General features: G+C 34.4%; 1 long non-coding RNA gene across 5 annotated transcripts in view; it reads left to right on the top strand.

Moving 5' to 3' along the window:
- The window catches only part of LOC118249993 (uncharacterized), a 106,291-nt gene that overhangs the window by 58,227 nt on the left and 35,258 nt on the right, over positions 1-12,806 (top strand). For all 5 annotated transcript variants that reach the window (XR_007707855.1, XR_007707856.1, XR_004779266.2 and 2 more), the window contains one exon: positions 3,790-3,930. This is a non-coding gene — a long non-coding RNA (uncharacterized LOC118249993). The remainder of the gene's footprint in view (positions 1-3,789; positions 3,931-12,806) is intronic.

Raw genomic sequence — 12,806 nt, 5'->3', positions numbered from 1 at the left:
TCTTTCAGTCCTTCTCTTATGACTATTCCCATTTCTGCATTTTACAGCTGTGTTTTTACTGGGAAGAGAATGACCATTTGTAATTGATCACTTTGATTGAAATTTCAAAATTTCAGTTAAAATATTTTGTAATATATCTCCATTCATTTGGCTCCTCACAATCTTCTTTTCTTTCAGAGATGTGCTTAAAATGAACAATTCAGGTCAAATATGAAAATCTTTTCTGCATTTTTCACATAGATATATTTAAATGAATTTAAAGACATCATAGTTGGTTTTGCTGTCTGGAAAGTTAAATCTGTAGTGTAGATACAGTGAAAAAAAATAATATTTCAACCATGATTATTCCAAGTAAAAAATATTTATTAATTTACCATATCAGGCTCAACTAGGTTAAGTGTGACTTATGTGGATTGCACAAATCTGCATTTGTGTTCTGCACTGATATAACATAGGTGATTTACGCGAAAATGAGGCAGTGCTGTCTTAATGAGCATTCATATGACCTGGGTGAAAAAAGAGTTCTCAGATATTATTAAATTGTCTCTGCCTGTTTATATCAGTGAGGTATCAATTCTAAAATTAAAAGAAACATCCTCTTAATATGAATATCTCTTATGGCTATTTAAGACATTAGAAAGGACATGGAAATGATGTGAAATAATTACAGATGGAAAATACATGCTGGCTCACTCTGTCACATATCATAGCTGAACTTATGTGTGGTTAGAAACTGATCTAATTTTAGGAACTGTTTTGGGTTTTGTTTCCATTACCTTGCAGCATGTAGTGCTGACAGTAAACTTTGCAGAATGTCACAGAAGGTGAGTACTGGAGTTAGTCTTCAGCCTTAACTATATCTTAACTATCATGTAGAGGTTACAGAAACATGTAAATACAATTTTTAATAATATAATTTTATTAGCTCTTCTGATATTAGGAGTCAAATGTATTACAAATAGATACTTATAGTTAGCACCTTAGAAGTTATGCATGATGCAGCCACCCACTAAGCATATTGTTTTTAAAATTCTCATATACTTATCATATTCCTCAAACCCCAGAAAAATGTTGTACTTCTCCAAGATTCTGAAGTCCTCACATCAGTGCAGCTAAAGACTTAAATTTTGAAACCACAACCCAGACCATGAGAAATCTTTGAATATGAGACAATTATCTTTATTCTGCATCTATAGCATGATACACTCTGTTCTGAGCAATTTCAGCTAAACTAAACTTTCAATGCAATATTTTAAAATTTAATTTAAATGCTTAATTATCAATGCATTTTAGTTATGTTTAAGTGCTTGTCAAAAAAACACTTGAATAATAAAAGTTGCAAAGCAGTTACAAAAATATATATTTCTTAATTACATAGTTAAATTCTTACAGGAAGCATTTTGAAGTCACTGCCATAAAAAGATGTCATATTCATTGTTCACATTTTGATAGATGAATCACAACTTTATGTTAAAATAAAGTATCAGAAAGTTTAATGTAATTGTAGAAAAGTTTAAATGAATGAACTTAACTAGTAAAAGGTTTTTTATTCTTTCAAGCAGCATAGTATATCCTTAGAGGATATAAATAGGTACTGCTCAACTGAATTCAGCAGAGATACATAGATTACAAAAATTGATACTGTGTCCTAACATTTAAAAGACAAGATATCTTCAACAAAGGGTTGACATATTTTAACATAAAGCTACTTTAACTTTAGCAGGATGTATTCAATACTGTCATTAAGAGACAGCTTGAAAGACAGCTTTACTGTCCAATGGAAATTCCAGGAACTGAACATTTCCAATAATGTTTTTCACAAAATAGAAAACTGAGAACTGAAAAAAAAAAAAAAAAAAAAAAAAAGCCCTTTGACAGATTAAAATGCGTGAAAATTCAAATCTGAAATGCTGTTTCTTTTGAATATTTTTGTTTGTTTTAAATTTGGACAACATTATTCCTCATTCCTGAGCTGAAATACTTTAAAAACAAACAAACAAAAACAAACAAACAAACAAACAAAAAGAAACATATAATATCCACAGGAACAAATATATGTGGTCAAGACAACTGGTCATTTTGGGGTTGAAACATGGAAGAAATGGAGAAGGTCCAAAGGGTAGCTTCTTTTACAAGGTCTTAAACAGACTTTAACACTCATGAAGAGTTTCTGTTTGCTTTGTATTTTAAATTCAGGTTATTCCCCCTTTCTACCTGAAATGTAGTTTGTAAAGTTAAGCTTGGGCCTTAGGTGTTAAGAATTTTATTATTTCTTCTCTTATTCATTTCCTTTAACACACATCTGATACCTGACACCTTAACCTTTTTTACCTCCTCACCAACAACTTTAGGAAAAGATTATCTTCATTTTATCCAATTTCTGTTAAACTCTTGTAAGAAGAAGTGAAGATGTAAGGCAGAATTGTCATTGTAATGAATATCTAAAACTTGTATGAGTTTTCTGTTGGTCTTTAATGATTAACAGTTAAGGTCAATTCTAACTTACATAAGGCTACAGTTGGGCTTATGAACACCTATGTTGATTATTATGAATCATTAGGTAATGCTAGAAAAAAAAATAAAAAATAAAACATTCTTTCATTCTTTTAAGAGAAAATGCCATGCATTACCTTCTCCAGGTTCCATGCTTCTTTCCTGTTCCCCTTTGTCTAAATGAAGTCAGAAGAATGTTATAAAATCATATTTCCTATGAAAATATTTATATATATGATACATGAAATTTTATGTTGTGCTTAAGATTTGAATAAATAATTTTTTTTAAATAATAACTTTTAGTGTGATCTCAAAGTTATGGTTAGTCTTCATTATATTTTATCTGCCTCTTCAGCCTGGATGGGTTGTCTATAACAGACTCGCACAATGGCATCTGCCTCATTGGCCTTCCCCCTGATTCTTACCCATAAACACTCAATGCTGTCATCATCATTGTTAAGCTCTAGATAATCAAAGCACTCTCTAACATACAGGGCTACCCCACTACCTCTCCTTCCTAGTCTATCCCTTCTGAAGAGTTTGTAGCCTTCCATTTCAGTAGTCCAGTTGTGCAAGCCATCCCACCTTGTTTCTGTGATGGCAACTATGTCCTAGTTCTTCTACTGCACAATGGCTTCCAGCTCCTCTGTTTGTTGCCCATACTGTATGCATTGGTGTAGATGCACCTCAGCTGGGCTAGCAATCCCATCACATTTTTGGGGGAAGAATACCTGATTTCTGCGTGACCACTCCTGGGCACTTCTGTGATTTCTAACCTGTCAATGCCCCTTGTACCCTTGCTGCCACATGGCTCTCCATCACCTATGTCAACTAGGATGTCTGACTAATGAACCTTGCTAAGACACTGTCCCATAACCATTGTCATACTACCCCCAAGCTTGTCTTTGTCAAGCCTGGTTTTATCCCTTTACCCCTTCAAACTTAGTTTAAAGCCCTACCTTGATTAGTTAATTCTCACCTTTGAACGCTTGAATGGATTTCAGATATAACTTTTATAAAGAAAAAGTATAGAAGTCTATGTTTTTTACTCTTGCTGTGATCTCAGTTTGGTAGCTTTGTTTTTCACTTATGCGTGTATGTAGTCATCCTCAGTTTTACATCAGTGTAGATCCAGTGAACATAGCAGAGAGATAAATTTTGGCTCTAAAGAAGTGACAGGAATTTAATTTTCTCATGTGCTCACTCCAAAATTTATATCTTTGAGATTCATTCAGTGTGTTGCAGTAGGAAGTGAGATTTTCTTTCTCTGTATTTATATTGTTTTGTTGTAAACAGCAGCATCCTATGGCAGGAGTATTGGAACTAGATGACCTATGATGCCCCTTTCAACTCAAGCCATTCTATGATTCTATGACTCTATGATCCTGATATGCCCTGATATGCCCAGTCTTCAACACAAAGTCCAAACATCTGAGAGTAAGTACTTCATATTTTGCATGCTTTTATTATTTTTGTTTTTCCTATTTCTCATGTATGATAGTTATATTAATACTAATATGTTAACTTCAAAGGAAAAAAAAGTTTAATAATATTTAATATAGATAATTATCTTGCTTAGCAACAAATTAGGAAATTTAGTGAATGATTTGTTTGTATGTGTTGATTACAAATTTAATATTTTTCTTTGCTGCTCAAATACTTTATTAAAGCTGCTCCACATTTTTCCAAGTTTCATTTTATTTTGTTTGATGAACAATTATTACTTCTTATGCACTTGCAAAATGTTGTTATTAAATATATGCTGAAAATATTATATATGCTTTGATGTAGCGTTTGATTCCTCAGATGAAAAATCACTGTCTAAGTGTGTTAAACTATATGCACTTAATGCAAGAGAAAAATGTAAATATGGACAAGAAAGAAGGGTTGGCTGTCTAAAATGAAATAAAAACATGCTTACTTATTTTGCATATAAAAGTATTAGCACAGATTAATATTTAAATAGTTTGGGTCTGACTTACAGGGAACTGTGTGCAATAAAGTTTTTATGGTTTAATAATATATTTTTATGCAAACAGAAGAAAGACCAGTTTTTAAAGATGCTTATTCTATGAACAAGTTTTTTTTTTTTTCTTTTTCCCTTAACAACTGTATTCTGTACAGGTGTGGCAAACTCCACTCACGTATTCATGATAAATTGCTTATACACATGAAAACCTAAAGCCTTCTGAAAATTAGGTCAGTGTGAACAAACAAATGCTGGGTGTTACAGAGAATGAACACTCTTATATAGTTATCTGAAGAAGCATGTCTTAACATGGGAAAGTCTGCAAATGTCTTCAGCTCCACCTTTGTTTCTATTTTCACTCTTTTTAGTTTTAAAAAGATAACTTTTTTTTTTTTTTTTTTTGTGTCTTCCACAGAAAACATTGATAATTACAGGGTTCTTTTAAGTCTAAAAGTTGTGGTCTCCTATGGATGGTCTGTTTCCTTTTAAACTCTCCAGCAGTCTCTGATTTTTTCTTACACTCCCCTTCCCTTTCTTCACAACTGTGAAAAGTCTCCAAGAGATAGCTTTAAGTATATATATATATATATATATATTTTTATTTTTTTTTCTGGATTCAAATGATATTATTCAGAGAGGTGATCCTTTATGTCTTTTGAACTCTCTTACACCTTTTTCTACCTCTATTTTGTTTCCTTCAGTTAAGAGAATACTTTTCACTTTGTGTTCAGTCAGCTGATTGTGGAGTAGTAGCAGTGGTCCACCAGCACGTACAGTCATTTGAATACACAATAATATACACTTGCTCTCTTACAAGTTTTCAGTGGAATGACAGGACTCTTCCTCTAGAGAGACCAAAAAGGCTTATGAAATCCCAAAACAATCTTTTATACAAAGAAGGATGACAACAGACTTTATTTTAAAAATTGAAAAAACTCAAATTAAAATGTTTGCAAAGAAATCTTGTTCTGCTCCCTGTGTTAATATATGAATGGCTTATGTGATATTTTAAGTTGTCTTTTCTTTCTGGAGGTTTTTCCTGTCTGCCCACCCTCTTCCGCCCCCAACCTCTTGTTTGATTTCCTTAGATTTTTGACCAGAGTCAAACCTTGCAGGGCAGGTTCTTGCTTCCAGGTTTGGTTTCATTCAACAAGCAAATTTTTTGGAATTTCTTCTATCTGAGGAATCTTCTATCTCTTTATCCGTCATTCTTGGGAATGCGTTTCCTCCTTTTGCCTCTCAGGAGTATTTTCTTTTGAGTTGAACACTCTAAGGTTCTCATGAGTCTCCTAGCCTTTTACTCTTCCAGAAGCATAAGTGGCTCTAAGGGTAATCAGGTTCAAGTCAATTCCTGCCATCAAATGACATCTGACCTTGTTGTTCTTTTTTTTTTTTTTTTTTTTTTTTTTCAGATGTGGAATATGCAAACAATTTCATCAGACAGATACTCTTTTTCTCTTTTTCACACAAAACTGATAATAATGCCGAGGATTATTATATTTAATTATTAATGAAGAAAGACCTTTAAAATATTGTGTGCAAAAAAAAAGGAAGACAAATATTTTAAATACTTTTTTTTTTTTCCTTGAATAAATGAATATTCTTCACTGCTTCAGCTGGTTGAAATAGTTCTAATAAATTACTTGCACTATGCTGGAATCATTTTTCCCTGTTTGTAGTCTACCTTAGAGACATGGAAGGCTTTTAGTGTTTCAACAAATTACAATACAAAGTACTTCAGTTTCAAGGTGTGATGGATTATCTAGGTCACATGGCATTGTTTATCCTCCATGACAGACAAAAAGTAAAATCTGACAAGCAGAAAATCTTGAATTCTTAAGAACAAACTTCTGTACATTCCTTTTCTGTGTGTGAGGGTGTGGATGCTGTGAAGAGACCCAGAGCCTGGGACTGGATGTGCCCTGCCTTTGTCTTTGAAGTCTACCAGAGAAAAACAAAGTCATGTTGCTCTCCAGCTAGAGCTTTTTATAGTAAATTTGTACTTTGTAGAGCCTGCTTGCATTGTGAATGGCTCCTTCCTCCTATGGCTTATCTTAGAACAGCTCAATGCTATCCCATATTGAACCAACTCCACAGTCTCCCTTTGTGCTCTGCCAAATTTGGATCTGGTCCCTGCTTCTTCTTTCTCTCTTTCAAGTCTTCCAACCCCAATAGTGCTCCAGACCCTGTAGCAGACTTTGTCACTCCCACCTTGCTTCCTCCACCCAGAAACCCCTTCTCAAGGGGCACACTCATTTTTTCACAAGGAAGAAGCGATTTGCCCCTCCCTCAAGAGGGTTCCCCCTGCTGCAGGGCAGTCTGCCCAGTGATAGGAAGTCATCTTCTTCTTGATGCCCAGACAACATATTTAAAATATATATATATATGATCTATGACATTTACAGAGTAAATATAGGCTAAACAGTTCTGCCTTTCAGTAGACATGCATTTGTGTAAGATAATAGAAAGAATATTAATTGTAACTCTGTGAAGTGTGTTTCTTTTTTTGGGGGGGCTTGGGGGATGGTGAGGGTGGGATGATAGTCGTTTCAGCTGTACTTCTGCTTGACTTTTCCACAGTACTGGCCAGAGGTTTTTTTTGTCAGGACATTTTGGCAAGTATTTCAGAGCTAAACCTCAAAATTAGCATATGTGGATTAATATTCACAGTAAGCGGATGTTGCCAGTTCCCAGGCATATCATACACAGACTATCTTAAGAATTGCAGTCAAAGGGTTATACAACACTAATTAATATAGGACATTATGAACGCTCTAAAATATATTGTAGATATTTTTTAAATAAAACTTTTTTGAACAGAGTACAGCTACTCATGTTCTTCCTATGCTGCTGATGTTGAATATTTTAAAGGACAGAGTTTCTATGTAAACTCTTCACTGTTACATTTTAGCACACATAAACACATTCTTTTTATGCTTCCTTCAGAGAAAGTTTCTTTGTGTGTTGTGACCATAGTATGCTGTAAGTCTCCCCTGGATTGACTTAAACATTAGCAAAGTCATCAGAAGGACTGTTAGAAAACAAATAGCCACTGGTCTTCATAGCTAGCATCATCCTAGCCTGCACGTTAGTAGATGACTAATCCTCAGCAGCTGATGAAACAAAGATCAATAACCTGTATCTGAAGTGGTACTTCTGTTGAGTCACAACATAGAATATGTCTTACCTAGATTGCTCTGAGGTTTTGCTATGCTAAGCACAATCTTCTTGTAACCCAGGAGATCTCTAAAAGACCATGCCAATTCTTGTTTCACTTTCTGTCCTGTTCTCTGAGAGAAGGTCTGTTTGAAACAAGCAACTACTTTATTTCCTTGGGTTTGAGACAATGGCACATCAATTGTTATCTTGATAGAAGGCTTCCATACCTAATAAAGTCAGAACAACATACTTTTTTTTTTTTTTTCCCCCAGTATGGTACAGCCACTGAAATTTGGCTTTTGCACCACATACTGCCAATTGTCCTGTAACAATCTGAATTCAAATTTCAAGGGAATTTTTGGACTTATATAGGTAAAAGTCTGTAAAACAAACAAACAGACAAACAAACAAACAAAAAAAAACACAGGGGTACGATGAAAGGGACAACTTGTAAAATGACAGGAAGCTGCTGAGCTGCAGTTCTGTAAAATCTGGAAGGCAATAATAAAGTCTACAAATCTGATTCAGAGGACACAGGCATGACATGAGATATGCAGCAGAGACTCTGATATTGCAGTTGCTAAAAGAACTTAAGTATTGTTATATATGATGTTTATTAGTTCCATATGTTACCTGTTTAATAACTGCAGTTCTTTCTAATGCAGATAACAATGACACAATAAAAACAGTCATATGTGAAAATTCACGTATGCCTGTTATTTCCTCCATTCCCCCCCACCCCTCCCCCCCCCGAGTATTTGCTTTCTTTCCTCTTTATGTGAATGGACCTCACTACTCACTACTTGGTCCAAGACCAATAGGCTTGTTGAGACACCAATTACTTGAGTGTGCTACTCAGATTATTCTGTACATGAGTATGTCTGTGAAGCATAGTGAAGATATATTGGTATCATGACATGAAATATTCCTGTTAAATGTAAGTAGAAAAGGCACATATACAAGTTTTATTGGTTACTGAAACTTCCACAGAAGTTTTGCAGTGACCCATGATATATGACAGGAACACTAATACATGTTGAATGCTATGCTACTGTTTCAGCATTGTTGTTTTCCACATCAGCTGTCATCATGTTACATATCAACAATGTTATATCTTCATTACATAGTTAATCTTAACTTGCCTAAGAGAAGTGGATAGTCATTCTTAACATTCAAGTAACTTCACCCACAGCAGTCCTGCACTGGTCTATCAGTGGGTTTCTTTCAGTGTGTTAAAAGGGATAGACTCACAGTTTTCCCTGTGAATATAGAAAACGGAGACATTCCCTGATCTCACATGGAAGTGCTATCCATGATATGAGGAAAATATTTTGTAAAACTAACATCTGAATGGAACAATTTTTATTAATGCAGACAGTTTTGAAGATGAATGAAAGCAGCATCTAGCAGTAAAAGCATTGTTTGATGTCAAAGCTTTATATTTTCTAAAAATTACATTTTTTTTTCTCCTTTTACATTTCTTAATTTTCCATTAACCATGTCATTTTGCCAGAATGTATGTCTGTCTGGTCTCACTTCATAACTTTTAACTTAAAAATGATGTTATTTGTTCTAAATTCAGATGACGGAAAGACTCAGGCAGGAAAATACAGTGCAGGAATCAGATGAGTGTTTGGGAGGTTTATCAGCTTCCAGACAAAATAGTCTGAGTTCTACAAGCAAAGTAGGCAAGCTGCCAACTCATCCCAAAGTGAAAACCAGGCTCCAGTCTATTCTCTTGTTCTGTCTTCTCCACTGATTATAGAATAAAATCGAGCACTGGCTGAAGTTTTTGCTGCAAGCAACCCCTAAATGATACATCATGGTAGATACAATCTAGTTGATTTGTTCATGATTTATTAATTCATAATAAGTAAATCTCTTAATCATCCTAACCTACAGTGCTTCAGTTTGCATCATGGAACAGTCCCAAAATACATGAACTAGATTCTTTTTCACTGAAATTAGCCTGGGAAGCACACGACAAGATCTCACATAGTATTTTCCAGTTGTTAGAAGGTATTTATTCCATTAAATTGAACTAGAGCTAGTCCAAAATAAGAGCTTAAAATTTATATAATTTGGATTTTCAACCCTGATCCAACAGTTAGCTTGAAAGATCTGTTTCTTTTGCACCCCACAATGGCCTGATGTAAGCATTTGAGGTTTGTTTTCAATGAGAATTGTTCAGTAGAATAAAATTAATTTATATCCTTGAAAATTTTATTGATAGAATTACATATCAACTGTTCTTATGTTTCTTCCAAGGCTCTGTTTCAGACTCTCTGGTCTGTAATTCATTTGGGTACTTTTCTTCCCTTTACAATATTGATACAATATTTGTTTTGTTGCTCTCCACCATTTAAAGACTGCACTAAATGTGGAAAAAGTATCCCTATGAAGTTGTTGTCCAAGCTGATTGCATCTCTTTCTGCTGCAGCTGGACCTCAGAATCTTCAGTCTGAACCAGGCACACTTCGTTCATCTGCATTACAAATAGTGAAGAGCTCTGGACTAGTCTAGCACTTGACTTTTGGTTAGGCAGAAGCCAAAATGTAGTTAGGAGACATGGGATAATCTGAAAATATCATTTCTTTATTTAGGGAACACTATGGGTAGGAAAAACTGTGAACAGGGAAAACTGCATTATAAGAGAGTACATTGGTTTCGCAAACCCACAGAGTAGTAGCTTTTTAAATAGAAAATGTTACTTTTTATTCCTCTTTGTTACTACTCTGGTTTCTAATACAGGCCACTTAGAAATTCTTTCTATATTCCTGTAACTTTGAATTTAAACCTCATCTCTATGTTTGTCCACCATTTCTGTTGTTAGCTTAAAGCTTTTCATCACATAACATCCATCATCCTTAAGCTTGAACTTTCCTACTGAAAGGATGTATCATTAGTGTTTCAGGATTTCAAAAACTTTACCCCATTGTTTTACAAAAGTTGCTTATTATTAGTGTTTCTCAAGCACTGGAATCTACCTTCTCCTTCACTGGGATATTTCCAGATTTGTTAGATTACACCGAAAGTTCATCCTTTGCTTTCATTTAGCAATTGCTGTTTGATTTTTTTTTTTTCAAAATGAAAAATTTTGAAAAATTTTTGTTTCCTAAAAACGCCCTATTGAGAATCAAGAAATTTATTTCATTGTCTTAGCTTTATAGAATTCTTTTAAACTTATACAATTTAATCAGGAGCTACATAATCTTTCTTTAGATTCATGTCTCTGGTGTGTCCAGGATTTGCAACTAGCAATTAAGTTTTATGGTCAATCTTACTTCCTCTTTGTACAGTTACTCAGCTGCTAAACTTGGTTATCACTTAATGCAGAAGGTAACATATTCCTTGAGAAGCAGGCTTCTCATACCTTTTGGAACATCAAAGCAGTACAAAGAAAGATAACATTTAACCATACACTCTCCACTAAGAAATCACATAATTTTTCAGCTGCTGTCCAGCTTCTTGCTTGGAGCAAAAGGATAGCAGAAAGGTAACAAGAAGGTAGAGTGACTGGAAGAAAAATGACTGTACTGGCTTAATGTAATATTTTGTTCCCTTATTAGAACTGGTATAGCTTGTAATAATGTCCAAAATGTTCAGGTTATTCTTTGGATGAATAGTGAGTTAAGAAACTGAAAACTGGAGCTTTGAGAGATCCTCTCCTGCTCTGTCCAAAGAAAACTACACCCAATGTTCCTATGACCTTATAGATTCTGGACACAGAGATATATGTGCATGTCTGTGTGTGTATGTACAGTGTACACACAGAGAATGAAATAAGTGATATTTTTAAAGTTCTGTTTCTTCGTAAGGGCATCCTAAACACTTAGGCATTGGGCTACATTAAACTGACTGGGACAATGCAGACTGACAGTACCTCAGCTGCACCACTGACATTTTTTAATGGTTGTTCTTACTGTCTGGTCTAATCTTATTTGATACCTTCAACAATGCTTTAAAGACTCCTTTGTAAAATTTCAAATCTTGCATCTGGGTAACTTACTGAAAATGTAACCTGACAGTGAAGTGGAATCTGTCTTAGCTTCTTTTCGTAAAGGGATCAATAGCACTTTACACCTAATCTTTATTTCAGCTTTTAGGCTTTAATGCATCATTTGCTCCCTTTTGACACATAGGGAGAAAAAAAAAGTGCTACAAAACAACAATATAATTTTTTCTTCAATATAATTGACAGGAAACTTTTTCTTTAGCTCTGCAGAAAGAAAAATCTAAAAGTTAGGGTCACAGAAAACATTTATTTTGTTTTTCAGAAGACTGGGCAAAGGAAATGACTTTTCAATCAATATAAAGCTAGTCAATCAGAGAAAAAGACAAAAAAGAAAAAAAAAAAAAGAAAAACGGCATAGAGGAAATTGAAGGGCCTTTTGCACTCTATGCACAAGGGTGAAGAAAGCATTCTCCCTAGACTATGCATGAGCAACTGCTCTGCTAGTTGGCTTCCCCCATATGAATCAGCAGGAGCCAACGTGGGGAGAAAAGGAGACAAAAGATGTTGTGGGTCATTGAGTTAACCAGGCTTGTCATCATTAAAGACTTCTGTTTAGGGTCTCTCTCTGTTCCTGCATGCCACCCTGACCACAGTGGAAGGCATGCTTGACATTTGAACTATGAAAGGAAGTCATGGTCTGGGAATTTTTGTCAAATAAAAGAGTCATAGCAAATATTTTATTCAAACATGTTCTAGCTTTCCACTAGACCTGCTAGAGAGAGGACATTGTTGTTGTTGTTTCTTTTTTCTTCCTTTTTTTTTTTCACACCCTTTTTTAATTTTGTGAATGTATATGAGGATAGGAATGTCTTTAACTATTCACATTATAAACATACTTAGATGGGCTTCTCAGTTACTTAGCACACTTAGGCAGCTTGCAGCACAATGAAACACTGTTAAACTGGTGACTGGAGAAGTTAGAACTTTCTTCATAATGAAGAATAATCTTGAAGGCAAGAACAAATCAGTATTATTTCTTCAGAAGACAGCTATCTAAATACATTAAGCATATTATCAGATGTATCTAGAACTACTTGACCCCAGAACTGAGTTATGTTTCTTAATTTCATTTAGGTTTTATTTTATTATTTTCAAACACACACACACACACACACACACAAAAAAAAAAGTCAAAGCATTAAATCAAAGATTTAAGAAAAACATTACAGC

This window comes from Cygnus atratus, chromosome 2, assembly GCF_013377495.2.
Source record: "Cygnus atratus isolate AKBS03 ecotype Queensland, Australia chromosome 2, CAtr_DNAZoo_HiC_assembly, whole genome shotgun sequence".
Classification (NCBI taxonomy): Eukaryota; Metazoa; Chordata; class Aves; order Anseriformes; family Anatidae; genus Cygnus; species Cygnus atratus.
The sequence above is the reverse complement of the archived record's forward strand: the minus strand, read 5'-3'. Positions and strand labels throughout refer to the sequence as shown.